This window comes from Podarcis tiliguerta (genome assembly GCF_965153285.1).
Source record: "Podarcis tiliguerta genome assembly, chromosome: 2".
Taxonomy (NCBI): Eukaryota; Metazoa; Chordata; class Lepidosauria; order Squamata; family Lacertidae; genus Podarcis; species Podarcis tiliguerta.
In genome coordinates this window covers 120,293,324-120,321,152 of record NC_139535.1, presented here as the reverse complement: position 1 = coordinate 120,321,152, position 27,829 = coordinate 120,293,324, and positions in this window count along the sequence as shown.

Here is a 27,829-nt window from a genome sequence, read left to right as displayed (position 1 = left end):
TGTCTTTTGCTTAAACCTATTTATCTGGCTCTCTGCTATGGCTGAGATTTACATAATTAATTAAATCATTAATTGCATTGGAAGGGAAACACTGAAAATAATGTGAAAAAGAAAGTAATTATTTATGTAGTTTGTGGACTAAAAAAAGAAGCAAATACTTGTTAGTCTTGGCTTGCATGTTTTGTGTTACAGTGGTAACCCGAGGGGGTTAAGAACTTAATTCTTTCTGGAGGTCTGTTCTTAACCTGAAACTGTTCTTAATCTGAGGTACCACTTTAACTAATGGGGCCTCCTGCTGCCCCCGTGCTGCCGCTGCGCGATTTCTGTTCTCATCCTGAAGCAAAGTTCTTAACCCGAGGTGCAATTTCTGGATTAGTGGAGTCTGTTACCTGAAACGTCTGTAACCTGAAGCGTCTGTAACCCGAGGTACCACTATACTGAACTTTAAGGAACATGTAAATTGTGGGAATTTCTGCTCCTGTTTCCATTTCTGGCAAAATTTCCCAATATCCCTAATGACAACAGCGGCAATCTCTTGCTACCCATCTGGTATTCAGTGGAACAGAAGAACAGTAACCAGCATTTATAGAGCACATTGCAAATGTTCTATTCTCAGGAAGGGCTACAGCAACATTACCACCCATATACTGCACATGGGGCAGAGGTCAAAAGAAAGTGGCTTGACCAAGGCTACTGAGAGAGTTTCTTACTATAATCAGATTTGATCTGTGAACAGCATCTGTGAGCCACGAGCCCTCAAGCCTGCCCCCCACTACAAAAAAGGAGAAATTTGGGGAATTTAGATCAAAACCTGGATACCAGATGCTCCAGCTATTCACTTGCTAACCCACCTGTTTTGTCATTCCATATTCTGCCAAACAATGCTATTCAAATTCCTCAAAATCTACCTGAAGGCTCAAGTGTGGGGAACCTTCAGCCCTCCAGATGTTGCCAAACTATAACTTTCATCATCCCTGGCCATGAGCCATTCAGGCTGCAGCTGACTGGAGCTGGAACCTAGCAACGTCTGGAGGGTCACATGTACCTGAAGGAGTGTCTCCACCTCCATTGTTCAGCTGGGACACTGAGGTCCAGCTCTGAGGGCCTTCTGGCAGTTCCCTCACTGCAAGATGTAAGGTTACAGGGAACCAGGCAGAGGGCCTTCTTGGTGGTGGCGCCCACCCTGTGGAACACCCTCCCATCAGATGTGAAGGAAATAAACAACTATCTGACTTTTAGAAGACATCTGAAGGCAGCCCTGTTTAGGGAAGTTTTTAATGTTTAATGTTTTATTGTGTTTTTAATATAGTGTTGGGAGCTGCCCAGAGTGGCTGGGGAATGAATGAATGAATGAATGAATGAATGAATGAAGATTCCTCATGCCTCAGCTAACCCTATATGAGCTTCACTGCAGCCTCCAACATAAGAATGCTTCAGAATGGATTGAGCCTTTGCTCTGGTGACTCCTTCTGTGGGGAGGAGTTCTCTAAGCAAGGGTTACCCACTGAGGACACCTCTACATACATCCTGCATGGGCAAAAGGGCCAAATATGTACCACCCTGATCACCAGCCTCTAAATCTGTGATTTCCTACGTATGGATCACTCTGCATTTTCCCAGCGCTGTGCAGATGGGCTTTCTTCTGATGCCTCATGAAGCCTGCTGCCTGACTCTTCAGTTTCCTGAAGGACAATTGCTGCCTCTGCCTCCCTGTCCAACAGCATCTCTCTGTTTCCTCCCTAATTGGTGAGGATGAATGATCCGGAACCACCAGCTAGAAGAAAATAGCATGCAATTAGCTCCTGCAGATGAAGAGCCGGTGTCCTTTGTTGTACGCTGTGAGCTGGCAGCTAGGGACTTGGAGGCAGCCACCTGGCTTCTCCTAGCAGCACATTCTGAGCCTCCTTTCTGCCTGATTAGACCTCAAAGGCAAATGAGGAGCCCTCTCTGGCTTGCTGTTGGCAAACAGTGTGGTTCAGAGCCCTGTCAGGTACAAACATGATTAATCAGGGCTATTTGTGGCAGCTTATTCATCAGAAAGGAAGGAAGTCTCTGTGGTGCAATGGCATTAGATAGTGAAGGGAGGATCAGAAGCAGAGTGAGGCATTCCTGAATCTGTTGACCTTGTTGTGTTGGCTTCCTTGTTGGCTGCTCCACATGGCAGGGCAATGCTGGGCCCAGCTCAGGCAGGCCACCAGGGGTGGACTTTGGTCTTTCAAATCTCAGGGGTGCCCTGTGCGAGGCCAAAATTCAGCACCCCCTGCCCCTCACCTTCCGTTCTGCTCAGTTCACTGCATCATAGTTGCAACGGCTGTGGCACCTAGGGACTTGGGACTTGGCACTTTGTGCAGCAGAACCAGTCTCATTGCCCTAAATCTGCCTCCAAGGCCTTGCTGATGATGAGCAGCTGCCCTGTGGGATGAGCTGTTCAGGGGCAGAAGGCAGCCTTCTCTGTGAAGTACCTTCAACCCAGCCTGGATTGACTTCACCCACCCCCGGGCTGTCCTTTGGTTTCTCCTGGACAGGAAGAAATACAGTCGTACCTTGGAAGTTGAACAGAATCCATTCTCGAAGTCTGTTTGACTTCCAAAGCCTTCGAAAACCAAAGCTCAGCTTCTGATTGGCTGCAGGAAGCTCCTGCAGCCAATCGAAAGCTGCAGAAGTCCCGTCAGATGTTCGGCTTCCAAAAGAACGTTTGATAACTGGAACAGTCACTTCTGGGGTTTGATTGTTCAGGAGCCAAAATGTTTGAGAACTCGGCTGTTCAAAAACTAAGGTATGACTATATAAAGAGCTTCCTATTACAGATTAGATTTGCTGGAAAAATATGGTCTTTCCAAGACCAACTGTTCTAGTGCACAGTCATTTAGTGTATCTAGAAATGTAACCTCTTTGTCATGACTGGAACACATATGTCTACATGAGGGTAGTGAGTTTTTTTAAATAAACTGTATTACAAAAGTAACTATAAACATAGATTACTTCCTCCCCCCATGAACAGTGTTTCAGGATTCAAATTACATTTTAAAAATTATAATACATTCCACAAGTAGATCGTAGAATTGTAGAGTTGAAAAGGACCAGAAGGGTGATCTGATCCAATCCCCTGCAAGGAAGGAATATTTTTGCCCAATGTGGGGCTCAGACCCACGACCCTGAGAAGAGAGTCTCATGCTTTACTGATGGAACTATCCAGGTTTAAGAATGTTCTATTCAACGTAATATTCAGTCTATTGCAATGCATAATAATAAATTTTCATTTAAAGCGTTCATTTACAATGAGGGTAGTTGAAGTCACCCATTAATACAACATCTCCTCTTTGGGAAATTCTTCATTAATTTACAGAGGCTGATTTTCAGTCCTTGGCTACTTCAGGGTTTAAGTTGACTCCAAGATGGAGAAGCAGACTCATGGTAGGTGGTGGAGCCTCTGGCTTGAGTGGAAGCAAAAGCAATAATACATAATGCAAACATGGAACCAGAAGCTATTTTCTGATGAGAAAGCACAGAGCCCAAATCCTCAGAAACATAATTTAAATATTTATTATTATTATTGTTAATAATACCTCGCCCATCTGGCTGGGTTTCCCCAGCCACTCTGGGCAGCTTCCAACAAAGACCCAAAAATACACTAAAATGTCACACATTAAGAACTTCCCTGAACAGGGCTACCTTCAGATGTCTTCTGAATGTCAGGTTGTTGTTTATCTCTTTGACATCTGATGGGAGGGCATTCCACAGGGCGGGTGCCACTACCAAGAAGGCCCTCTGCCTGGTTCCCTGTAGCTTTGCTTCTCGCAACAAGGGAACTGCCAGAAGACCCTCAGCGCTGGTCCTCAGTGTCTGGGCAGAACGATGGGGGTGGAGATGCTCCTTCAGGTATACTGGGCCCAGGCTATTTAGGCTTTAAAGGTCAACACCAACACTTTGAATTGTACTTGGAAATGTACTGGGAGCCAATGTAGGTCTTTCAAGACCGGTGTTATGTGGTCTCGGCGGCTGCCCCCAGTCACCAGTCTAGCTACTGCATTCTGTATTAGTTGTAGTTTCCGGTCACCTTCAAAGTTAGCCTCACATAGAGTGCATTGCAGTAGTCCAAGCGGGAGATAACTAGAGCATGCGCCACTCTGGCGAGACAGTCTGCGGGCAGGTAGGGTCTCAGACTGCGTACCAGGTGGAGCTGGTAGACAGCTGCCCTGGATACAGAATTGACCTGCGTCTCCATGGACAGCTGTGAGTCCAAAATGATTCCCAGGCTGTGCACCTGGTCCTTCAGGGGCACAGTTACCCCATTCAGGATCAGGAAGTCCTCCACACCAGCCTGCCATCTGTCCCCCAAGAACAGTACTTCAATTCAACCTCAATCCATTAGCTGCCATCCATCCTCCAACCGCCTCCAGGCACTCACACAGGACCTTCACCGCCTTCACTGGTTCTGATTGAAAGAGAGGTAGAGCTGGGTAGCATCTGCATACTGATGAACACCCAGCCCAAACCCCCTGATGATCTCTCCCAGCGGCTTCATATAGATGTTAAAAAGCATGGAGGAGAGGATGGAACCCTGAGGCACCCCACAAGTGAGGGCCCAGGGGTCAGAACACTCATCCCCCACCACCACTCTCTGAACACGGCCCAGGAGGAAGGAGCGGAACCACTGTATAACAGTGCCCCCAGCTCCCAGCCCCTCTAGACAGTCCAGAAGGATGCTATGGTCAATTGTATCAAAGGCCGCTGGGAGATCCAGCAGAACTAAGAAACAGCTCTCACCTTTGTCCCTAGCCCACTGGAGATCATCAACCAGCGCAACAAGGCAGTTTCAGCCCCATGATGAGGCCTGAATCCTGATTGGAAGGGATCCAAATGGTCTGCATCCTCCAGGCATGCCTGGAGTTGTTCAGCAATCACACGCTCAATCACCTTGCTCAAGAATGGTAGATTTGAGACTGGACGATAGTTGGCCATATTGGCCGGGTCTAAATATGTTTTTTAAGAAGCTGTTTAATGACCGCCTCTTTCAGTGGGTCTGGGAAGTCTCCCTCGCAGAGGGAAGCATTCGCCACCCTGCAGAGCCCATCACCCAGCCCTTCCCGGCTTGCTTTTATCAGCCAGGATGGGCAAGGATCAAGGAGACAGGTGGTTGGTTTCACTCATCCAAGCAGCCTGTCCACATCCTCGGGGGTAACGGATTGAAATTGATTCCATGCAACTTGACCAGACAGGGCTCTAGCACTCTGCCGCCCTGCTCCCACGGTGGTGTCTACCTCCTTTTGAATATGAGCGACTTTATCTGCAAAAAACTTTGCAAAATCATTGCAGGAGATCTTGGGGTCTTTACAAGGCCCCGGTAGTAAAGGTGGAGTCTCCTGCTACTAGGAGTCTCCTGCTACTAGGAGTCTCCTGCTACTATTTTCTGCAGATGCAATAGAGGCGGTGAAGAAAGTCTTATTTGCCGTCTCTATTGCCAATCGGTAGGCTCGATGTTTAGCTGTAACCCGTGTCCGGTCCAATTCAGTTTTCTGCCACCGACGCTCTAGCAATCTCAGCGATTGTTTCCTCACCCTCAGCTCTGAATAAAAACCACGATGCAATCAGAGAGGGTGCTTCAGAGCCAGACAGTCGATAGCCCTGGTTAACTGCATTCCAGCGGGCCACCAGGGAATCAGCTGAAAGGCCATCAACATGGGATAAAGCATCCCCTACCACTCTCTGGTATCTTGGCAAACTTTCCAACAACCTTGAAAGGTTGGGAGGTGGTTTGATGAGGGTTTGAGAGAGAGCGAAAGAGAGAGAGAACACAGCGAGTTTAACCCTGTCGTGAGTTTATAGCAGAGGCAAGTTTTGAAGTGGGGACTGGGTCACAGTGGTCAGTATGGCCCTCATGGTGAGGTGGAGGTGCCCTCCTGGCTGCTGCATTTCTGACGCTTACTTGGGCAGGGAAGGGCAAGGGGCGGTGAGGTGGAGACTGTGTGGATACAGGGGCAAGATCACCTGATGGACTTCACCTGTGCATCCAAATGGCCCCAATCTTGCTGTGGCCTTGGCCTGCTCCCTGTCATGGGTTTTGTGGTGGTGTCTTGGAGGGGGTGGTCTGATCCAGGGGAAGAATGGGAGGCGCTGGGAGGAGGGGGAGTTTGACAATCTGGCAGAGGGTCCCAGCAGGTTGCAGGGGGTGAAATCAGGCCACCAAGGAATGTTGGACCCAAGGAGAGGACTGGTGAATTGGAGAGTGTGCAGTTTTTATATATGAAGATTGCTTATGAAACTTATATCCTGCACTGCCTTCCCAGGAGACCCAACCAACCAACCAACCAACCAACCAACCAACCAATAAAAAGATTGACTAGAAACTGTGATGTCATGAGTCCACTTCTCCATCTGTGGGGAAGTTTTGCAACTCTCAAAAAAAAATTCTGTTTTTAAAATAAGCATGCTTCTTCCAGAGCTTCATAACAAAAAGGCCTTTTGGCTGAACATCTCCTCTTGATATGGCTTCAGATGGCTGCTTTGGAATTGTGGAGGTGAATTTGTTTTTTTTTAAAAATAATATTTATTACTTTTTGAACAGTTTACAAAACAAAGCAAAAACAAAAACAAAACAAAAAAAGAACAATACAATACAGTACAAAGACACTACATAACACTAACACATTAAACTAACAAAACTAAACAAAAACAGTTTAAAACACTTAAACAGTTTCAATATCTTGTCTTTCATTCACTTATTTCACCGACCTCCTTGCACCTCCCTTTTTGTATTCCACTTCTATCAATTATTTCAGCAATTCCTTTCCATCTTCCTCTGTTTTCTATCCTATAATTATCTTAACACATTCTAACCTTATTTTACCTATAATATTCTATTAATCTATTTATACTTAAATCCTTATAACATTTCTGCTAAAGCCATATAACTTCATTCCACCATTCTTTTAACATTCATTAATTTTGCAGTATTTCTGTAAATAATCTTTAAACTTTTTCCAGTCTTCTTCCACCGACTCTTCTCCCTGGTCTCGGATTCTGCCAGTCATTTCCGCCAGTTCCATGTAGTCCATCAACTTCATCTGCCATTCTTCCTGGGTGGGTAAATCTTGTGTCTTCCAATACTTCGCGATGAGCATTCTTGCCGCTGTTGTTGCATACATAAAAAAAGTTCTATCCTTCTTTGGCACCAATTGGCCAACCATGCCCAGGAGAAAGGCCTCTGGTTTCTTCAGGAAGGTATATTTGAATGCCGTAAATTTCATACCTGTGGTCCATAACTGTTCCCAGTCAGCCATCATTATATTATGTCCAACATCTTGTGCCCATTTAATCATAGATGATTTCACCATTTCATCTTGAGTATTCCATTTCAACAGCAAGTTATACATTCTTGACAAATTCTTAATCTTTGGATCTAAGAATTCTGTTTCCAATTTTGATTTTTCCACCTGGAAACCATCTTTTTTGTCCAAATTGTATGCCTCCATTAAAGGTAAAGGTAAAGGTACCCCTGCCCGTACGGGCCAGTCTTGACAGACTCTAGGGTTGTGTGCCCATCTCACTCAAAGAGGCCAAGGGCCAGCGCTGTCCGAAGACACTTCCGGGTCACGTGGCCAGCGTGACATTGCTGCTCTGGCGAGCCAGAGCCGCACACGGAAACGCCGTTTACCTTCCCGCTAGTAAGCGGTCCCTATTTATCTACTTCCACCCAGGGGTGCTTTCGAACTGCTAGGTTGGCAGGCGCTGGGACCGAACAGCAGGAGCGCACCCCGCCGCGGGGATTCAAACCGCCGACCTTTCGATCGGCAAGCCCTAGGCACTGAGGCTTTAACCCACAGCGCCACCTTGATAATAATGGAGCCAATCTCGTACTTTGTTTTTCAATTTTTCAAAGCTCTGCAATTTTATTCTGTCTCCATCCTGTTCCAGAATTTCCCAATATTTTGGTCATTTGGCCTCCATATTGAGTTTTTTCTGTGCCTTCGCTTCCATTGGTGACAACCATCTTGGGGTTTTCTTTTCTAACAAATCCTTATATCTTATCCAAACAATAAACAATGCTTTTCTGACAATATGATTTTTAAACGCTTTATGTGCTTTTACCTTATCGTACCACAGATATGCGTGCCAGACGAATACATTGTTGAAACCTTCTAGATCCAACACTTCAGTGTTTTCAAGAAGCAGCCATTCTCTCAGCCAACAAAAAGCAGCTGATTCATAATAAAGTTTAAGGTCTGGCAGGGCAAATCCACCTCTTTCTTTAGCATCAGTTAATATCTTAAATTTTATTTGAGGTTTCTTGCCCTGCCAAACAAATCTGGAAATATCTTTCTCCACTTCTTGAAACAATCCATCTTATCCAAAATTTGCAATGTTTGAAACAAAAACAACATCCTTGGCAACACATTCATTTTTATCACAGCAATTCGGCCTAATAATGATAACTTCAAGTTTGTCCATACTTCTAGATCCTTTTTCACTTCAATCCAGCATTTTTCATAATTATCCTTAAATAAGTTCACATTTTTGGCAGTCATATTAACCCCTAAATATTTCACTTTCTTAACCAATGTTAGTCCTGTCTCCTCCTGAAACTTCTCCCTCTCATTCAGAGTTAAATTTTTCTCTAAAACCTTACTTTTCATCTTATTCAACTTGAAACCTGCTACCTGTCCAAATTCTTGAATCAGTTCCAATACCCTTTTAGTACTGGATTCTGGCTCCTGTAAAGTCAATACTAAATCATCAGCAAATGCTTTCAGTTCGTACTATAAGCTCCCACTTATATACCTTTAACCTCTTGGTCCTTTCTAATCATATTTAACAAAACTTCAAGGACCGATATAAAGAGCAATGGAGAGATTGGGCAACCTTGTCGTGTCCCTTTCTCAATCTTAAACTCTTCTGTCACTGCATTGTTCACAATTAATTTTGCCTTTTGTTCTGAATAAATTGCACCTATACCATTTTCAAAACCTTGCCCTACCCCCATCCCCTGTAGATTCTTCTTCATAAAACTCCAAGAAATGTTGTCAAAGGCTTTCTCTGCATCCACAAATATCAAAACTGCCTTAGTATTGATATTCACTTGTAGTTTTTCTAGAATATTAATTATATTTCTCGTGTTGTCAGACAAATGTCTGCCCGGGAGAAAGCCCGCTTGGTCTTTATAGATTTCTTCTACTAACACCTTTTTTAATCTTTTAGCCAAAATATCTGCAAAAATTTTGTAATCTACATTAAGCAGCAATATAGGGCGGTAGTTCTTAAGCTGTGTCTTTTCAATCTCTGTTTTCGGTATAAGTGTAATATAAGCTTCCTTCCACGACTCTGGTGCCTTTCTCCCTCCCAATATTTCATTACAGACTTCCTTCAATGGTTGTATTAACTATTCTTTCAAAGATCTGTAGTATCTTGAAGTCAATCCATCTTGTCCTGGAGATTTGCCTAATCACATGTTCTGAATGGCCCCTTCCCCCTCCTGATCCGTTTTTGACTTTGTCTGATGAAATAAATTCTTGGCCCAATCTTTTATTACTCAATATCTTCCTGTGTAGCCTTATCACATGTGTTTCTGGTAAACAAATCAAGTCCAAATGTTCTTTTTTCAATAAATGAAAGACTCTCCGCCTTTTTTCTGGGGAGTTTAGTCCATTCACATTCCAGCTCAAAGCCTGCAACGCCATCATGTAATTACATTGATATTCCTCCAACTGCACCCAATGCTTGCTCTTCTTCTGTTAGTGGTGGTGATGACACGTTCACTGGGAGATCCAATCCAAAGGATAGAGCTGATATATCCAATATTCTCCTATTTGGTGATCTTCTGTCCGATGCTCCTTGTTCTAGTTCTCTATCTGGTGATCTTCTATCCGATGATCTTGGCTCTTTTCCAAGTCCCTTCTGCAGATCTTCTTCGTACTTATACAAGAACTTTGCTTTATCTTCTACTGATCTTATTTTTATTTTCCTTCCTTTAAAGCTGAAAGATAGACCTTGGGGAAACTCCCACCTAAAAATGATTTTATTCCATCTCAGCAGAGCAACAATATCTCCGTAGTTAGGCCTAAGAGCCAAAAGATATTTCGGGACGTCTTTAAAAATTTCCACTCTTGATTGTTGTACTTCCAGATTCTTCTGGTAATGCCAACCCAAGATTCTATCTCTCTCTTCTTTAGTTCGAAGGGTGATCAAACAATCTCTTATTCTATTCTTCTCTTTTTTCCCTCCTCTTCCAAGTCTAAAGGCCCTCACAATTCTAAACTCTCCTTGAGCCAAGTCCAAGCCCCAAAAGTCAGCAAATTCCTGTGTGAGAAAGTCTATCAAACTTTCCTTCTCAAATTCAGGTAGGGCTCTAATCCTCAAATTCGTCTGTTTTTCTTTAAGTTCAATCATAGCAAGCGTCAACTTATGTTCATCAAGTTGCCTCTGAAGGGCTGGGACTCTCTCTCTCTCCAGTTGTGTTAGTTTACATTCAGCAGCAACTGCTTTCTCCCTAGCTTCCTCCGCAGTTTGCCGTATCAAAGTAGATTCCTGTATCAATTTCTGGATGATTTCTGTATTAGTATTCACCTTTTGTCCCAGATTGTTTATACTTTCTGTATTTAAATCAATTTTAATAGTTGTAGCATCTACTTTCGCATTTATCACATCTGTTTTCCTGTTAAGCTGTTCCAGTGAATCATTTATCTTACCTAATGTAACCACTAAGGCCTCTTCTGTCGACATTCCTTTTGGTTTTGAATGTACTGTTGCAGGAGCAGCAACAGAAGAAGCAGGAGGGCCTGATGTTGAGGCCCTCCTGGGTTGCTGCCAAGTCTTCCCAGATCTTAAAGTTTTTTCAGTAGTTGACTGATCTGTTTTTTCCTTTCCATTTGCCATAACACCTAAAAGATTCAAGGTCAGTCCCAGCGCCTCACAGTTTTTTATCTTGCAGCTGGAAATTCCCCTTACCCAGCTCTTGTAAAGCCACCAATTTCAAAGACTTCCACTAGAGGGAAACAGTTTCTATTTACATTAGCCAGTAATGTCCTTTTTTTTTTTTTTGAAACACAGTTCAAACAACCGAAAGTTAGTTTCAATTTTTCGCTACTTTTACTCCTTTTTAAAAACAGCCGGGGACAGTAGAAACAATGTATTTCTCTCTTGTTTAGCTAGCTGTCAGTGAACGTTCTAAACGCTGTCAATAAACATTCCGTAGAACGTCAGTCCTGCTAGCAGTCCGTTTCCAGGGTCAGAGTGGCTGTATTTTAACTCTCATCAGTCTCTCCTACAGGCACACTCAGCCCACAACTCCCCCCCTTCTCCTACCTCCACGAGGGGTTTACTGTTCTTTGCCGATGGAAATTTAGTCCTTTACAGAAGGCTTTCCAAGACTTCAGCTTGCAGCCTCATTGCTTCAGTCTATTTACAAAAGGGGAAGGCGGACTTCCTGTTTTGAACCTCCCCGTTTCGATATCAAATTAAATGTTTAAAAATCCAATCCTCCCGCTTCAGCTCTACTCACGGGTAGTTACTTTAGAGTCAAATTGTCCACAGGAAAAAGTCAGTGCTCTCCAGCAACAGCTATGCGGCTTCGCTCCGTGGAAGAAGCAGACGATTCGAAGCACAGCACCGCTCACCCCACGTCGCTCCGGACCCCCGAAACCGGGTTTCCCCGTGAGTAGGGGAGGCACAAAAGGTGCCTGCCGAATCCCACGTTCACAGGCTTCTCCCGCCTGTGATTTTTTGCGGGTCTCCGCCTTCACCGTGGCGGCCAGACCCAAATTCCCACGGGGCAAATTCCTCCCGATCAGAGGAATTCCGCCATTACCGGAGGCACCAACCCGGAAGTGGAATTGCGGAGGTGATTTGGATAGGTTTTTTAAAATGTTATTTCATAAACCCAGAGTCTAGCCCTGACGTGGGCACTGAACCAGATGTTACAATGTCACTAGGAAAGGAACTGAGCCAAGTTCCTGGTTTTGAGCCTGAGTCTAGTGATTGGGGAGGCGGGGGGGGGGCGGGAATAATGAATCTGAGGTTGGCAAGCTGGAAGGAACCTGTGGAACCTGACCCCCCACCCCCCATGGCACTGTAGCAGCCAGTGTCTTTAAAAAACACAAAAGTCCTAGACTTGTAGAATCTGGAATGCTGTAAAGTTCTAGCTCTTGCATTTCATCCATTTTCCTGTGACTCAGTAAAAGGCAGCTTCCTGTGTCCTTGGCTGATGTTGCCCAGCAGCCCCACCTGGGCCAGGAGGCAAGACTGGGGATGAGCAGCATCAAACCTAGGGGGGCTCTTGGTGGGGCAAGGGACTCTCCTTCCAGAGCATGGGCCTCAGCTATTGCCCAACCATCCCTGTCTGTGTCATCAGTGCTGCTGGGTTCTGGTTTGCTGACTTGATTCCCATGCCAGGAGCATAGCAAGTGCAAATATAATGATATATTAATGACCAATATAATTTCAAATTAATTAAGAAGCTACTAATTTTCTCAGCAGGGGAGCCTCCTGGAAGAGATTGCTGTTTTAGTAATGGCACCAGTGAATCCTTTTTCATTACATTATCCTTTTTCCAGACAGCATGATATTGTTCCATTAATCTGTTTGCCCAAAGTGGAATGATGGGAGGTGTGTGTGTGTGTGTGTGAGAGAGAGAAAGGGCAGGCACAGGACTGCGAGATGAGAGCAGACTGTGAACAAGGGGAGGAGGACTGCTGTCGCACCGCAGCAGAGCATCAGCTTTGCCTGCAGAGGGCCCCCGTTCAACCCCAGACTCCCTTCCTGAAACTTTGAAGAGCTGCTCCTAGCCAGGGACCAAAGGCTGTTCCCTAGATGCTGTTGCCTAGTGCTGCTGTGTGCATGAAGGCACGAGACTGGGATTGTGTAAGAAAGGGCAGTGTGCCAGTTTGTGACACGTGCGCCTCAGGGTAGCCAAGGTGCTCCTCATGTTTAAAAGCTGTGAAAAGGGAGAAGGGATTTCAGCTGGAGTGGCACAGCTGCAGGTAGAGCAATCATTAAAGATGCAGGACCAGCCTAATAAGCCTCTGTGTGCAGATGTTTCTTAGTGCAGGCAAATGGGTGCTCTCAGAGTTGCCAGCTGATGGGCAAAACCATGGCTTTTACTTTTTAAAATTGCAATTACAAGAAAAAGGAAGGGGTGGAGGGAGGGCACCATCCCATAAGCATCAGCAGCCCCCATTAGCAGTACAAATAATCTGTTCAAAAAGAGAAGAACAATTCATCAAACCTAACAAGCAAATATATCAATACAAGAAGTTAATCTGTCCAAATAAGTATCCCAATGAGATTGCTGATTTTAAGATAGGTGTTCAAAAGTGGAAAGTCCACTGGTTAATAGGTGGTGGGTCTTTAGTCTTCCTGACCTTGAAGTATCCAGCCACATTCACACAGCACATTGAAAGCACAACGAGGCCACTTTAAACAGGGGTGGCTTCCCCACCCCAAGAACCCTGTGAAGTGCCGTTTTTGTTAAGAGCGCTGAGTGTTCCTCATAGAGCTACAAGTTGCAGAGTTCACTGTGAAGTGGGATTGACTGCTAAACTGCTCTGTAAACTGCAGCTCTAAGAGGAGAATAGGGATCTCCTAACAGCTCTCAGCTCCCTCCATCAACTACAACCACGACTCTTTAAGGTGGTACCGTATTATGGTGTGGATGTGGCCTCGGCCTCTTTCAGGGCTTGTGGGGTTCATCTGTTGGTCACCCACAACACAGGGATATATTGCAGGAAGCGGTGAACATTCCAAAGTACCAATTTCCTCCAAAACACAGTTTATATAGGCAACAATTTCTGACCACAGGTCATGGAGCTAAGGATTATCAACATAGCTCTTATACATCTGGGAAATTCTGGACATGTACAGAAATTGGATGCCTAAAATGGTGTCTGGGGTGGGGGTGGGGCAGGGAGTTTTTAATGCTAAGAGATATCCTGTATTTCCTAAACATATGATGACCAGGGTTTTTTCAGTTTTCTGTTTGCCCCCTGGTTTTTTATTTTTCTAGGGGAGGCAGTGTCCTGGTGGCAGTGGAAGTGACAAGAGGTCACTTCCCTTGGCAGGGGGGGAGGGAGGGAGGAAGGCAATGCAGCAGCCTAGCTGCCCCTAGCATGCCAGGGGCATCCCACGGGCGGCTCAGTCACAGCAGCAGTGAGAAAGGGTCTGTAGCTGGATGTTTGGGAGCTGCTGGCATGTTCACCTTGCCCGAGGGAGTTGAGGTGGTGGTGCTGGTTCGGCTTGCCCGCTGGGTACATGGCGGCAGGCACCTCCTCGTGTTGCCAGGGCGGGCTGCAGCCGCTCAGGGCCACTGCCCTCTTCCAGCTGCAGCATTGTCAGGGCAGAGATGGGGGCTGGGCAGGTAATGGGGTGTGCGCGCAGGAAAGAGTTTAAACAAGAGCTGGATAGCGAGGGAAGGAAACTGTGAGGAAGGGGAACAAAACCCACTGTGGTAAGTTCGAGGTCGTGGGGGGAGAAAGGTAGCCGTGTCTCACTATGTGTTTCTAGGGGCTGTTGGGGGCCTGTGTAGCTGGGTGGGGTATAGTAGAGAGGAAAGTCAGGTGGGGGGCTGTGTAGGAGAAAGGGGTGCATTAGGGTCTGGCTGGCTTTTTTAGGGGGGTTCCAGGTCCCCCCAGGCTTTTGTAGCAGCTGTGGTCCAGGTCCAGATGGAGCAGCTATCCTGATATTTGCAAAAAGTTGGGGTGGGTGGGAAGCAGGTTTGTTGCACAGAAATGCCAAAATTGGTTTTAACTGTGGAACCTGAATTTGTGGGTATGTGATTGAACCCTACTCCATATTGCCACAATCTGAAAGCGTCCCAGGTCTCCAGCTATGCCAGCCTGCAGGCGGGGAAGGAAAACAGATGGCAGGACAGGGAAGGAAAGAGGAGGCACAGTTGCCTTTCCTCCTGCGTCATTGTGAGAGTCTTGGCAGAAGGGGGTGTCCCGTTTCCTACGCATGACACATGCTAAAAACACGTGATTGGCAGTTCTGTTCTCCCAAAGTCATTGGCTGCACTGCTGTGATGTCATGGAATGTTCCGGGCAATTCTAACTGATCCGAGGGAAAACCTTTGGTATAACAGCATGTTGACAAAAGTACAATTACTGCAAGGGAAGAAAGCAGTAATTTGCCTTACAAATTTCAAGACCAGAAGCAACCAAGTCAAAATGACCTAGTACTCTCGCCTGGAGCTTTGCTGTTAAAATGCCACACATGCGGAGCAATTAGAGGCAGGAAAACATAAGGCCTCCTTCTCCCGCAGTCGCTGCCTGAAGATGCTGCTTAACATTGAACTGAACTGAACTCAGCTGCTCTGCATTACTTCACCATAAAGCCAGCAGTGAAGGCCAGGTTTGACTAGGAAAAACTCTTAAATGAATAAGCGATGACAAAGAGGACTGCAAGAGATTGCAAGCTGAAAGATGCAGGAGACAAAAAGAGGTACTGGAGGCAGCCTAGGGGAACAGGGAAGAGCATTGTGCTGTTAGAATCATAGAATCATAGAGTTGGAAGAGACCACAAGGGCCATCAAGTCCAACCCCCTGCCAAGCAGGAAACACCATCAGAGCACTCCTGACATATGGTTGTCAAGCTGTTGGCTGGAGGGCAGCAGATAGGGAAAGGAGGTTGGTGGGCTGGCTGTGTGCTTGTGGGTCAGGGAGCACCAAAGCAGCAGTGAGCCTGAATTTCCCATACTGAATTGAACTAGCCAACTGCTTCTTGGCCTTTAGTCCTTGCTTTATCAGAGCTGCAATGGTATAGAGGCCCCCAAACAGTAACACAGGGTGATGGCTGGGCCCCTTAGGAATCTGCTAATGGAAGTCAGATGAGGATAGGAAGGAAATAATTCCGGGAAGTTCAGACACTTTTCTCAGAAAATACAAGGGCTGCCTCATTCAGTCCCTGTTCCACCTTTTCTGCCCATCACTTGCCTGCCTAATTCAAAACCCAGGATTTTTAATACTGCCACAGAGGCTTAGGGGGGTTTATCTGACGCGAACACAGCAGAGCCTTTTGTACTTGGGCAATGACAGCCCCGTAGAGCTCGTTATCTGCAGATCTGAGTTAATTGCCTGGTGGGAGTGGGGAGGAAGGTGACTCATTCCAAAGCTGTTTATTAATACTCATTCGACCAGCACTGAGCAGAAATCCTGAGAGAGGGGGGTGGGCCATAGAATGTCAGCATCAGGGGAACTGGAGGAGGGGCTGGTGGGGATCCATATGCTTAGAAAATGAGGACAGGGAACGAGCAGTACAGCTTGCCCATGGGGCAGGTGGGATATTTGTCCCAAGTACCAAACATGAAGGAGATGCTGTGTAGGCATCCCTACTGATGTGACTACAAACCTTTGCAGCTGCATCCCCTGGCAAAGGTGCTGATATGTCCAGTAGGTGTACTTTTGGAGGAGTTGCAATGGAGAAACATTGGGGTGTGGGGGTGTGAAACATGGCATATTAAGTTCCAACTTTAGGTTTTCAGAAAAGGACTACCCCCTCCCCCGATGTGTTAATGAGGTGGAACAAGGGCAGGTTGAGCAAGAATAATTATTTGCTGAGTGAGGGGTGGAGGCAGGGCATCTCACCCAGTGGATTATCATGGTTAGGACCTGGCAGAAGTGTGGTGTAGTGGTTAAGAGCAGTGGACTCATAATCTGGGGAACCGGGTTCGATTCCTCGCTCCTTCACATGCAGCTGCTGGGTGACCTTGGGCTAGTCACACTTCTTTGATTTCTCTCAGCCCCACTCACCTCACAGAGTGTTTGTTGTGGGGGAGGAAGGGAAAGGAGATTGTTAGCCGCTTTGAGACTCCTTTGGGTAGTGATAAAGCGGGATATCAAATCCAAACTCCTCCTCCTCCTCCTCTTCTTCTTCTTCTTCCATAGGTTTCACTCTGGGTCCTCCCCGCCCCCCGTAAAGTCCAGCAAATCCCTGTAAATTGCCCATTGTCTATCCAAATCTACTCTCTTGATTGTAATTGCTTCAATGGGAGAAAGTCATAAGCGTGTTTTCTTTTCTAAGATTTTTTTTATTTCTCCCAGACTCTGTACAAATTCTTCCTAATAATGTGGTTCATAAAACGCATACCAAAGACATGCATGCCAGCCAAATTTTAAATCTTGGCCTTCCAGATCTAATATGTCTGCATTTTTATTTATTTATTGGGTTTTATAAACAAGAATAATGTTATACAAATAAGTATACCAAGTTTTCTCATATCATATGTATATCACAAAAATAGCATAATAAATGTGGAAAAATATCTACAACATATATTTCATTATTAGTGGTCAATGTATACGTTATTGGTTCATGAATTGGTTTAAACAATTAGGAAGAAGAAGAAGAAAGGGAGGAGGGGAGGGGGAGGGTAGTTATGCTTCTATTATTCCTTTGTGGGGGGGGGGGGTTGTGTCAGCATCACTTGTATGGGTTCTCTTACTATTCACTTGTTGTATTTCCTTGGTGGTGAGAGAGGTTCGGGGTGGTGTGGTTGGTTGTCTTTGGTTGGCTGTAGTGAGAATTGTTTTTGTGTGTGAGTGGGGTGTGAATGTGTATTTTTTAATCAGGCTAGCCAGATTGATTTGTATGCTGTTGATGGATTCTTGTTGTTGTCTTGTTGGGCTGCGTACGTGATAAAGGGGAGCCATATGGGGGTGAAGGCGTCTTCTATTTGTCCCCATGTCAGTTTCAGTTTGTTGGTTGGTTTTTCTAGTAGGGCTGTTTCCCATACTTTTTGATACCTTTGGTCTATGCTTACTCCTGACAGGTCTCTCCAGTGTCTGGCTATGGTGCTTCTGGCTGCTGAGAGTAGGTGGATTATGAGCTCTTTGTATTGTGAGTGGGCATTATTGTCTTGGAAGATATTTAGTAGGGCCAGTTCTGGGGTGACTTCTAATACTTGCTTAATTATTTTGCATATTTCTTGTATTATTGCTGTCCAGAAGAAATATATGCATTTTCATGCACACTCCCTCCAAATTTATGTATTTTTGTACCATTTAGCTGTAGAACAACATTGCAAATTCCAAAGAGATGCTAATTTCAAAAAAGGTGTGGTTTAGTTTGCATATCGGTTTGAGAAGTGTGAATTAGGTAGCTTTTTGCTACAATGCAAGCAAAAATCAACTTCCTCCATCCACTCACATAGTCCTTCATCATCATATGTACATTTGATCTCACACGGGTGAGTTTTCTAAAGCACTCTCTGGATGTTGGCTGCCCCAGTAACCTTCCATTCTTCACTGTAGGATGCTGCAGAGTGTCAGCCATGGGGCACCCCAGTTTGCACAGAGATTCAGCATTCATTCATGGGTCACAGCAGGAGATGTGCCCCAGAAAGTTCACCTTAATGAGTTTTGTAAACCACAAAAAGTTCTTTTTTAGTTTATTACTCATCTGCATTTTTTTTTAAAAAAGAATTGGTTAATTAATCCATTACATTTAAATAAGTTTGCAGAACATCAATAGTGTTTGCCTGTATTGGAGTAAGAGAGAACTTTATATTTCATAGACAAAAAGCCCTCATCCTTTGTTACATGGAAAGGCCATCTGGATTTTTTTCTTTCCCCCCCTCTGTTATTCGACATGTCAGAACCCAAATAGCTTCAAAAATACTTTAAAATAGTCCTCACTGATTAAAATTGCAACCTGGCCAATCCATCAGTGAAAGCTTTTAGTTCATTAATCTACCAATTAAAGTGATTAAAATCTGCAGTGCCACATTTAAAACAGGCATGAGAATGGGGACACCCAAGCTTCTGTTGCCAGTTGAGAAAGGACCATACTCTCCCTTGGAGTCTGGTTTCAATGCCTGGCTGAGTGCCTAGAAAGATAAATGCTCCCTGGGATCAGGGCTGGATCACCCGTGAGACAAGGTGAGGCGTCTGCCTTGGGTGGCAAGATCCACAGGGGCAGCAGATCCCAGCATAGATCTTTCTCCCCCCCCCCTCTGATGTAGATCTTCACTCACCTTTTATTCTCTGGTGATGAGAGGGTACCATTTTGTGGTTTTCCCAGGCACCAAAATGTCTTGGGTTGGCCCTGTCTGGGATCCAATGAGGGTTGGGGGCTCATGGAGAAAATCAACTCTCCCATCCATGTCTCCTGCACCCACCAACCCTGGTGCTGAGACCAATGCATCTTCAATAAAACAGGCTGGATTGCAAGGCAACTCATATTTCATCCCTTCATTTAGACTCTTCTTGACTAGCTCAGTAGCAGGTTCTTACAGTGGCTTCTAGTGTAAGATCAATATCATAACAAAAAACCCCACGAAATTAGACCATAAACTTCTTTCTAAACTCCAGTGGCCAAGGGGAACAGTCAAGGCAGCAAGAGAAGCAGGGCTCCCTAAAGTTCTGGTAAAAAGATGGCTTCTACAAGTCTTTTATAAACCTGATAGGAAGGGAGCCAGGCAGACTTCCTGAGTTGCTCCTTCATACATCTGGACCCAAGACATTTGGGGATTTAAAGAAAAACCAAACCAAAACTCTACACAAATAATTGAAAACTGCCACCAATGTCATAAGATGCATCAAACAGTATATTCAAATGCCCTAACTGGGTGCTGCATGAAGGCTGGTGGTGGGGCAGGGAAGAACTTCATATCCTGTTGCCACTGGATTCCTTACCGGTCACTTCTTGCAACACATTGCTTGACCTCTCCTCTCCTCTGTGAAGCACTAGACCAGCCATCCTTCACCTGTCCCTTTCTGTGGTTCTTGACCTGAACAAGCTCAGTGAAAGCTGTTAGACTCAAACTTTTCTCTCCCAACTGCCTTTACTTCCCAGTATGTGACCCTTTTGTTTATAGTGTCACCACAGCAGCAGAGTCTTCACTATTCCAGAAGCTGGGCACTTCATCAGAATGTCTGCTCTCACACAGCTCAAGCATCTCTGGAGTCAATGCTGGAATTTCACTGGCATGTCCAAGTCTCAGAGACAGGAGTTGTGATTGAGATAGAAGCCACTTTGGGTTATTCACCCATCTGCACAATTTATGGGCGTGTGGTTTTTCCATTTTAAAGGGTGCAAGAAATCCACTTCTGAGCTAGGGAGGAGGTGGGGTTGCGGGCTTCACGCCCCTCCCCACACTCGCGGGGGCTGGCTCCAGCCCCACGCGATAGCAGGGAATCCTCGGCCGCGTCATTCCCCATGCCAACCAATCGGCTGGCACGGGGGGCGTGGCCTCACCTACTTAGGTCTGGCGCGGCCGAGGACCTCTCTCTTTCCTGCGCTGCAGCTGACCTGGTTTTCCCATCCCTCCCACCCATTAGGATAGGTTCTCTGACGTTGCTATGAACCTCGGTTGGTTGCCGTCAAGGGGCTTGGTAGGAATTTTTCCATCTGGCAGATTGGCTCCAGCCATTTGTTTTTCGCCTACCTTGTAGCAAACCGTCACAACTCCTTGGTATTGGCGGTAGGCATTGGTGGGGGTCCAGTCTATTGTTATGCAGATGAAGGGGGAGAAGGAGCGCCATCACCTTCTCCCAAATAAAGGGTAGTCCGGTAGAGGATTCCGGGGGGCATGGCCTCATCCTAAGCCTATGGAGGTGTGGGCCCACGGCACGCCCCCACGCGGTGGCCCTGGGGGAGGACCTAGTTGACGTGCCTCAGCAGGACTCCTCCCACTGGTGGTTAACCCTCAACGGCCAGGCCGGTTAGTTGTAGGACCAATACCTAGGCCAATACCGCTCAATTCCTGTAATCAATAAAGTTGTGGCCTAATCTGACCCATTAACTCAAATTCTTGTGTCCTGTGTCTTTATTTCTATGGGGAGAGGCGGGAACTCGCCATGCAATGAGGGGAGCTCAATGTTTCCTCTCCTCTGTGCTCTACTATTATTTCCAGTGCTTTTTTTCCTTAAAAAAATGTTTATGGGTACTCTCATTTTCCTACTCATACTGACATACTGCCCCTCAATGAGGCCAAACTTAGATTCACAAAATGTTTAGGGGTATGCGTACCCCTGCATCCCCCCAGAAAAAAGCACTGATTATTTCCATTTCCATGCCACCGTTCTCCACAAACCTCAGGTTGTTGGCATCCATCTGTCCCGAGAGACAAAGGAGTGTGCCTCCAGGGATGAAGTAAAACGGCAGCTTTTGCAGCACCAAAATGACCTCCCTGGGGCACAAGCCTGGGCAGTGTGTCTGGAGGTCCTAGGCTACCCAGATGGCAAGATCCCCTCTCTCGGTCTCACTGATGGGGTCCAAAGGAAAACACAGCAATATATTTGGCACCTGCTTGGCTGCAGGAGTTGCTGGAAGGAGGTGTATAAGGTGCCATCCAACCACCTTAGGGACTCCACTCCACATTTGTGTAGGGTTTTTTCCTTAGCCTTTCCTTTTCCTGAAGATATCCCTCAAGGCAGAGGAGGGTTAGGATCAGAGTTTTCCTTCTCCTGGAAGGGCTCCCTTCCCAGGGGACAAGCCTCACCTGCCCCTCATTTCCATCTTCAGCACATGCAGAAACCACTTGCTGGACCCACTCTTGGTCTCCAGTGCCTAATTAAACCTCAGTGTTGTGTGGGAACCAAAGGTGGGCCAACTACTTCAGAAGGAGCATGACATGCCTGTCACCAGAGGTATTCCTCCTCCCCTAACACTCCATACACCACAAACTTCAGCATACCCACTTAATTCTCACAACAGCCTTGCAAGATAGGCTAAGCCAAGAGAATGTGACGATGGGAGACTTCCGGGGGAGGCGCCTCCGGCAATGGCTGAATTCCTCTGACCGGGAGGAATCTGCCCCGTGGAAATTTGGGTCTGGCCGCCACGGCGAAGGTGGAGACCCGTTAAAAATCACAGGCGGGAGAAGCCTGTGAGCGTGGGATTCGGTGGGACCTTTTGCGCCTCCGCTACTCACGGGGAAACCTGGTTTCGGGGATCCGGAGCGATGTGGGGTGAGTGGCGCGGTGCTTCGAATCATCTGCTTCTTCCACGGAGTGAAGCTGCTTAGCTGTTGTCGGAGAGCGCTGACCTTTTCCTGTGGACAATTTGACTCTAAAGTAACTACCTGTGAGTAGAGCTTAATCGGGAGAATTGGATTTTTAAAACGTCTAATCTGGCATCGAAACGGGGGAGGTTCAAAACAGGAAGTCCGCCTTCCCCTTCTGTAAATAGACTGAAGCAATGAGGCTGCAAGCTGAAGTCTTGGAAAGCCCTTTGTAAAAAGACAAATTTCCATCGTAAAGAATACTAAATCCCCCTTGGAGGCAGGAGAAGAGGGGGGAAGCTGTGGACTGAGTATGCCTGCAGGAGGAGAGTGAGGAGAGTTAAAATACCGCCGCTCTGATCCTGGAAACGGCCTGCTAGCAGAACTGACGTCTTTTGGAATGCGTATTGATAGCGCTTAGAACGTTCTTTGACAGCTGCCTAAATAAGAGAGATACATTGTTTCTACTGTCTTTGGCTGCTTCTAAAAAGGAGTAAAAAGTAACTGAAAAAGGAGTAAAGTAACTGAAAACTGAAACTAACTTTGGATTGTTGGAACTTTGTTTAAAAGAAGACATTATTGTCTATTACAAAAAGAAAATGCTACCCTCTAGTGGAAGTCTTTGAAACTGGTTGTTTTGCAAGAGCTGGGCTAAGGGAATTTCCTGCTGCAAGATAAGAAATTGTGAGACTCTGGGACTGACCTTGAATCTCTTAAGTGTTACAATCAAAACCAAGAGGAATGCCGACAGAAGAAGTCTTAGTGGATGTTCTAAATAAGTTAAATGACTCATTGGTACAGCTAAACAGGAAAACAGATTTGATAAATGCTAAAGTTGATGCTACAACTATTAAAATTGACTTAAATACAGAAAGCATAAATAGTCTGAGACAAAGGGTGAACACTAATACAGAAATTATCCAGAAATTGATACAGGAATCTACTTTGATATGGCAAACTGTGGAGGAAGTTAAGGAGGAAGCGGTTGCAGATGAACCCGAAGCAGCACAATTGGAGAGTAAGAGAGTCCCAGCCCTGCAGAATCATTTTGATGAACACGAGGTGATGCTTGCTAAGAGTGAATTTAAAGAAAAACAGGTGATTTTGAGGATTGGAGCCCTACTTGAATTGGAGGGGGAAAGTTTGTTAGATTTTTCCCATACAGGAATTCGCTGAATCTTGGGACTTGGACTTGGCTCAGGGAGAATTTGGAGTTCTGGGGGCCCTTGGACGTGGAGGAGGAGAGAGAAAGGAGAAGGACAGATTAAGAGACTATTTGGTCGCCCTTTATGTTGGAGAGGAGAGGGATGGAATTTTGGGTTGGCATTACCAGAAGAGCCTGGAAGGGCAGCAGTCAACAGTGGAGACTTCTAAAGACGTCTCGAGGTATCTCTTGGATCATGGGCCTAACTATGGAGATACTGCTGCCTTGCAGAGAAGGAATAAAATCATTTTTAGGTGGAAGTTCCCCCAAGGACTATCTTTCAGTTTTAAAAGAAGGAAAATAAAAATAAGATCAGTAGAGGACAAAGCAAAGTTCTTCTTTAAATACGAAAAAGGTTGATGGATTATATGGAATTGGAGGAAAGGACTGGTAGAATCCGGGACCAGGGAGAAGAGTTGGTGGAAGAAGATTGGAAAAGGTTTAAAGACTATTTATAGAAATATTGTAAAACTATGAATGTTAGAAAAATGTTGAAATGAAGTTACATGGCTTTAGTAGAAATGTTATAAGGAATTAAGTGTAAATTGATTAATAGAGTATTAAGGGAAAAATAAGGTTAGAATGCATTAAGATGGATTATAGGATAGAAAACAGAGGAAGATGGAAAGGAATTGCTGAAATAATTAATAGAAGTGGAATACAAAAAGGGAGGCGTGAGGAGGTTGTGGAAATAAGTGAATGAAAGATAAGATGTTGAAACTGATGGATGTGCTTGATGTATTTTAAATTGTTTTTGTATTGTATTGTATGGTATTGTATCGTATTGTCTTTTTTCTCTTCTTTTCTTTTTTGTTCTTATTTTACAGTTTCTTTGTAATTGTTGGAAAAGTAATAAACATTATTTTTTTAAAAAAAGAGAATGTGACTATGGCCCTAGATAACCCAGTAAGCTGCAGAGCTCTGCAAAGACCTCAACTTCGGGCTTCCTGGTTCTAGTCTCCAGCCCAGCCTATCCTGATCTGCTGGCCTCCTGAAGTTCCCTGACCACTGACCACTGGCCATGTTGGTGCTGATTGGAGTTGGAATCCAGAAGAACTGGAGGGCCCTAACCATGCACCACACTGGGCCTCTTCTACATCACACAACAACTTATTGCACGCCTTGTTGCTTTGCTTGCAGCATGCAGGAGGGCAGCAGGGGCAGGTCATTTGGTACCCACAGCTCTGTTCTCCAACAATTGGTCAAAGGGCTCGGGATGAATGGTAGATGTTGCTGTCACTCCCTCCCAGTACCATCCAGTGTCTGTGACTTGAGGCAATTGCCTCACTCTGAGTAATGGTAGGGCCAGCCTTTAAATCATCCTTAGCATGAGTATCGTACTTCCTGATGTTCTAAGCACTTCACATGCATCACCTAGCTGTAATCCATTAAAACAGCCCTGTAAGGTACATCAGCACTATTCTCCCCATATCACAGGGTAGGGGTGAGGCAAAGAAAGAGGTGGTGACTTGCCTAAGATCACCTAGTTAGTTTACGGCAAACCTAAGATTTAAAACGGGGACTTCCTGATTTGTGGGCCAGTCGTTTAGCTGCTATACTAAACTAGCTCAGGTAAAAATTTAGCTGTTCTGTGATGTCTGAGTCCTTTCTTTGTTGTTGTTGTTGTTGTTTAGTCGTTCAGTCGTGTCCGACTCTTTGTGACCCCATGGACCAGAGCACGCCAGGCACTCCTGTCTTCCACTGCCTCCCGCAGTTTGGTCAGATTCATGTTTGTAGCTTCGAGAACACTGTCTAACCATCTCGTCCTCTGTCGTCCCCTTCTCCTTGTGCCCTCCATCTTTCCCAACATCAGGGTCTTTTCCAGTGAGTCTTCTCTTCTCATGAGGTGGCCAAAGTATTGGAGCCTCAGCTTCACGATCTGTCCTTCCAGTGAGCACTCAGGGCTGATTTCCTTAAGAATGGAGAGGTTTGATCTTCTTGCAGTCCATGGGACTCTCAAGAGTCTCCTCCAGCACCATAATTCAAAAGCGTCAATTCTTCGGCGATCAGCCTTCTTTATGGTCCAGCTCTCACTTCCATACATCACTACTGGGAAAACCATAGCTTTTACTATACGGACCTTTGTTGGCAAGGTGATGTCTCTACTTTTTAAAATGCTGTCTAGGTTTGTCATTGCTTTCCTCCCAAGAAGCAGGCGTCTCTTAATTCCGTGGCTGCTGTCACCATCTGCAGTGATCATGGAGCCCAAGAAAGTAAAATCTCTCACTGCCTCCATTTCCTCCCCTTCTATTTGCCAGGAGGTGATGGGACCAGTGGCCATGATCTTCGTTTTTTTGATGTTGAGCTTCAGACCATATTTTGTGCTCTCCTCTTTCACCCTCAATAAAAGGTTCTTTAATTCCTCCTCACTTTCTGCCATCAAGGTTGTGTCATCTGCATATCTGAGGTTGTTGATATTTCTTCCGACAATCTTAATTCCGGCTAGGGATTCATCCAGCCCAGCCTTTCGCATGATGAATTCTGCATATAAGTTAAGTAAGCAGGGAAACAAAATACAGCCTTGTCGTACTCCTTTCCCAATTTTGAACTAATCAGTTGTTCCATATCCAGTTCTAACTGTAGCTTCTTGTCCCACATAGAGATTTCTCAGGAGACAGATGAGGTGATCAGGCAATCCCATTTCTTTAAGAACTTGCCATAGTTTGCTGTGGTCGACACAGTCAAAGGCTTTTGCATAGTCAATGAAGCAGAAGTAGATGTCTTTCTGGAACTCTCTAGCTTTCTCCATAATCCAGCGCATGTTTGCAATTTGGTCTCTGGTTCCTCTGCCTCTTCTAAATCCAGCTTGCACTTCTGGGAGTTCTCGGTCCACATACTGCTTGAGCCTTCCTTGAAGAATAACCTTGCTAGCGTGTGAAATGAGTGCAATTGTGCGGGTAGTTGGAGCATTCTTTAGCACTGCCCTTCTTTTGGGATTGGGATGTAGACTGACCTTCTCCAATCCTCTGGCCACTGCTGAGTTTTCCAAACTTGCTGGCATATTGAGTGTAGCACCTTAACAGCATCATCTTTTAAAATTTTAAATAGTTCAGCTGGAATACCATCACTTCCACTGGCCTTGTTATTTGTAATGCTTTCTAAGGCCCATTTGACTTCACTTTCCAGGATGTCTGGCTCAAGGTCAGCAACCACACTACCTAGGGTGTACGAGGCATCCATATCTTTCTGGTATAATTCCTCTGTGTATTCTTGCCACCTCTTCTTGATGTCTTCTGCTTCTGTTAGGTCCTTACCACTTTTGTCCTTTATTATGGTAATCTTTGAACGAAATGTTCCTTTCATATCTCCAATTTTCTTGAACAGATCTCTGGTTCTTCCCATTCTGTTGTTTTCCTCTATTTCTTTGCATTGCTCATTTAAGAAGGCCTTCTTGTCTCTCCTTGCTATTTTTTGGAATTCTGCATTCAATTTCCTGTATCTTTCTCTATCTCCCTCGCATTTTGCTTGCCTTCTCTCCCCCGCTATTTGTAAGGCCTCATTGGACAGCCACTTTGCTTTCTTGCATTTCCTTTTCATTGGGATGGTTTTCGTTGCTGCCTCCTGTATAATGTTTAGAGCCTCCATCCATAGTTCTTCAGGTACTCTGTCCAGCAAATCTAAATCCTTAAACCTGTTCCTCACTTCCACTGTGTATTCATAAGGGATTTGGTTTAGATTGTATCTTACCGGCCCAGTGGTTTTTCCTACTTTCTTCAGTTTAAGCTTGAATTTTGCTATAAGAAGCTGATGATCTGAGCCACAGTCAGCTCCAGGTCTTGTTTTTGCTGACTGTATAGAGCTTCTCCATCTTTGGCTGCAGAGAATATAATCAATCTGATTTCGATGTTGCCCATCTGGTGATGTCCATGTGTAGAGTCGTCTCTTGTGCTGTTGGAAAAGCGTGTTTGTGATGACCAGCTTGTTCTCTTGACAGAACTCTATTAGCCTTTGCCCTGCTTCGTTTTGAATTCCAAGACCAAATTTGCCAGTTGTTCCTTTTATCTCTTGATTCCCTACTTTAGCATTCCAATCCCCTATAATGAGAAGAACATCCTTCTTTGGTGTCACTTCTATAAGGTGTTGTAAGTCTTCATAGAACTGGTCAATTTCAGTTTCTTCAGCACCAGTAGTTGGTGCATAAACTTGGATTATTGTTATGTTAAAAGGTCTGCCTTGGATTCGTATCGAGATCATTCTATCATTTTTGAGATTGCATCCCAGTACAGCTTTCGCCACTCTTTTGTTGACTATGAGGGCCACTCATTTCTTTTGCGGGTTTCTTGCCCACAGTAGTAGATATGATGGTCATCCGAACTGAATTCGCCCATTCCCGTCCATTTTAGTTCACTGATGCCCAGAATGTCAATATTTATTCTTGCCATCTCATTTTTGACCACATCCAACTTACCCAGGTTCATGGTTCTTACATTCCAGGTTCCTATGCAATATTTTTCTTTACAGCATTGGACTTTCCTTTCGCTTCCATGCATATCCGCAACTGAGCGTCCTTTCGGCTTTGGCCCAGCCGCTTTATCAGCTCTGGATCTACTTGTACTTGTCCTCCGCTCTTCCCCAGTAGCATGTTGGACGCCTTCCGACCTGAGGGGCTCATCTTCCAGCGTCATAACTTTTATATGCTTGTTGTCTTTGTCCATGGAGTTTTCTTGGCAGGGATACTGGAGTGGCTTGCCGGTTCCACC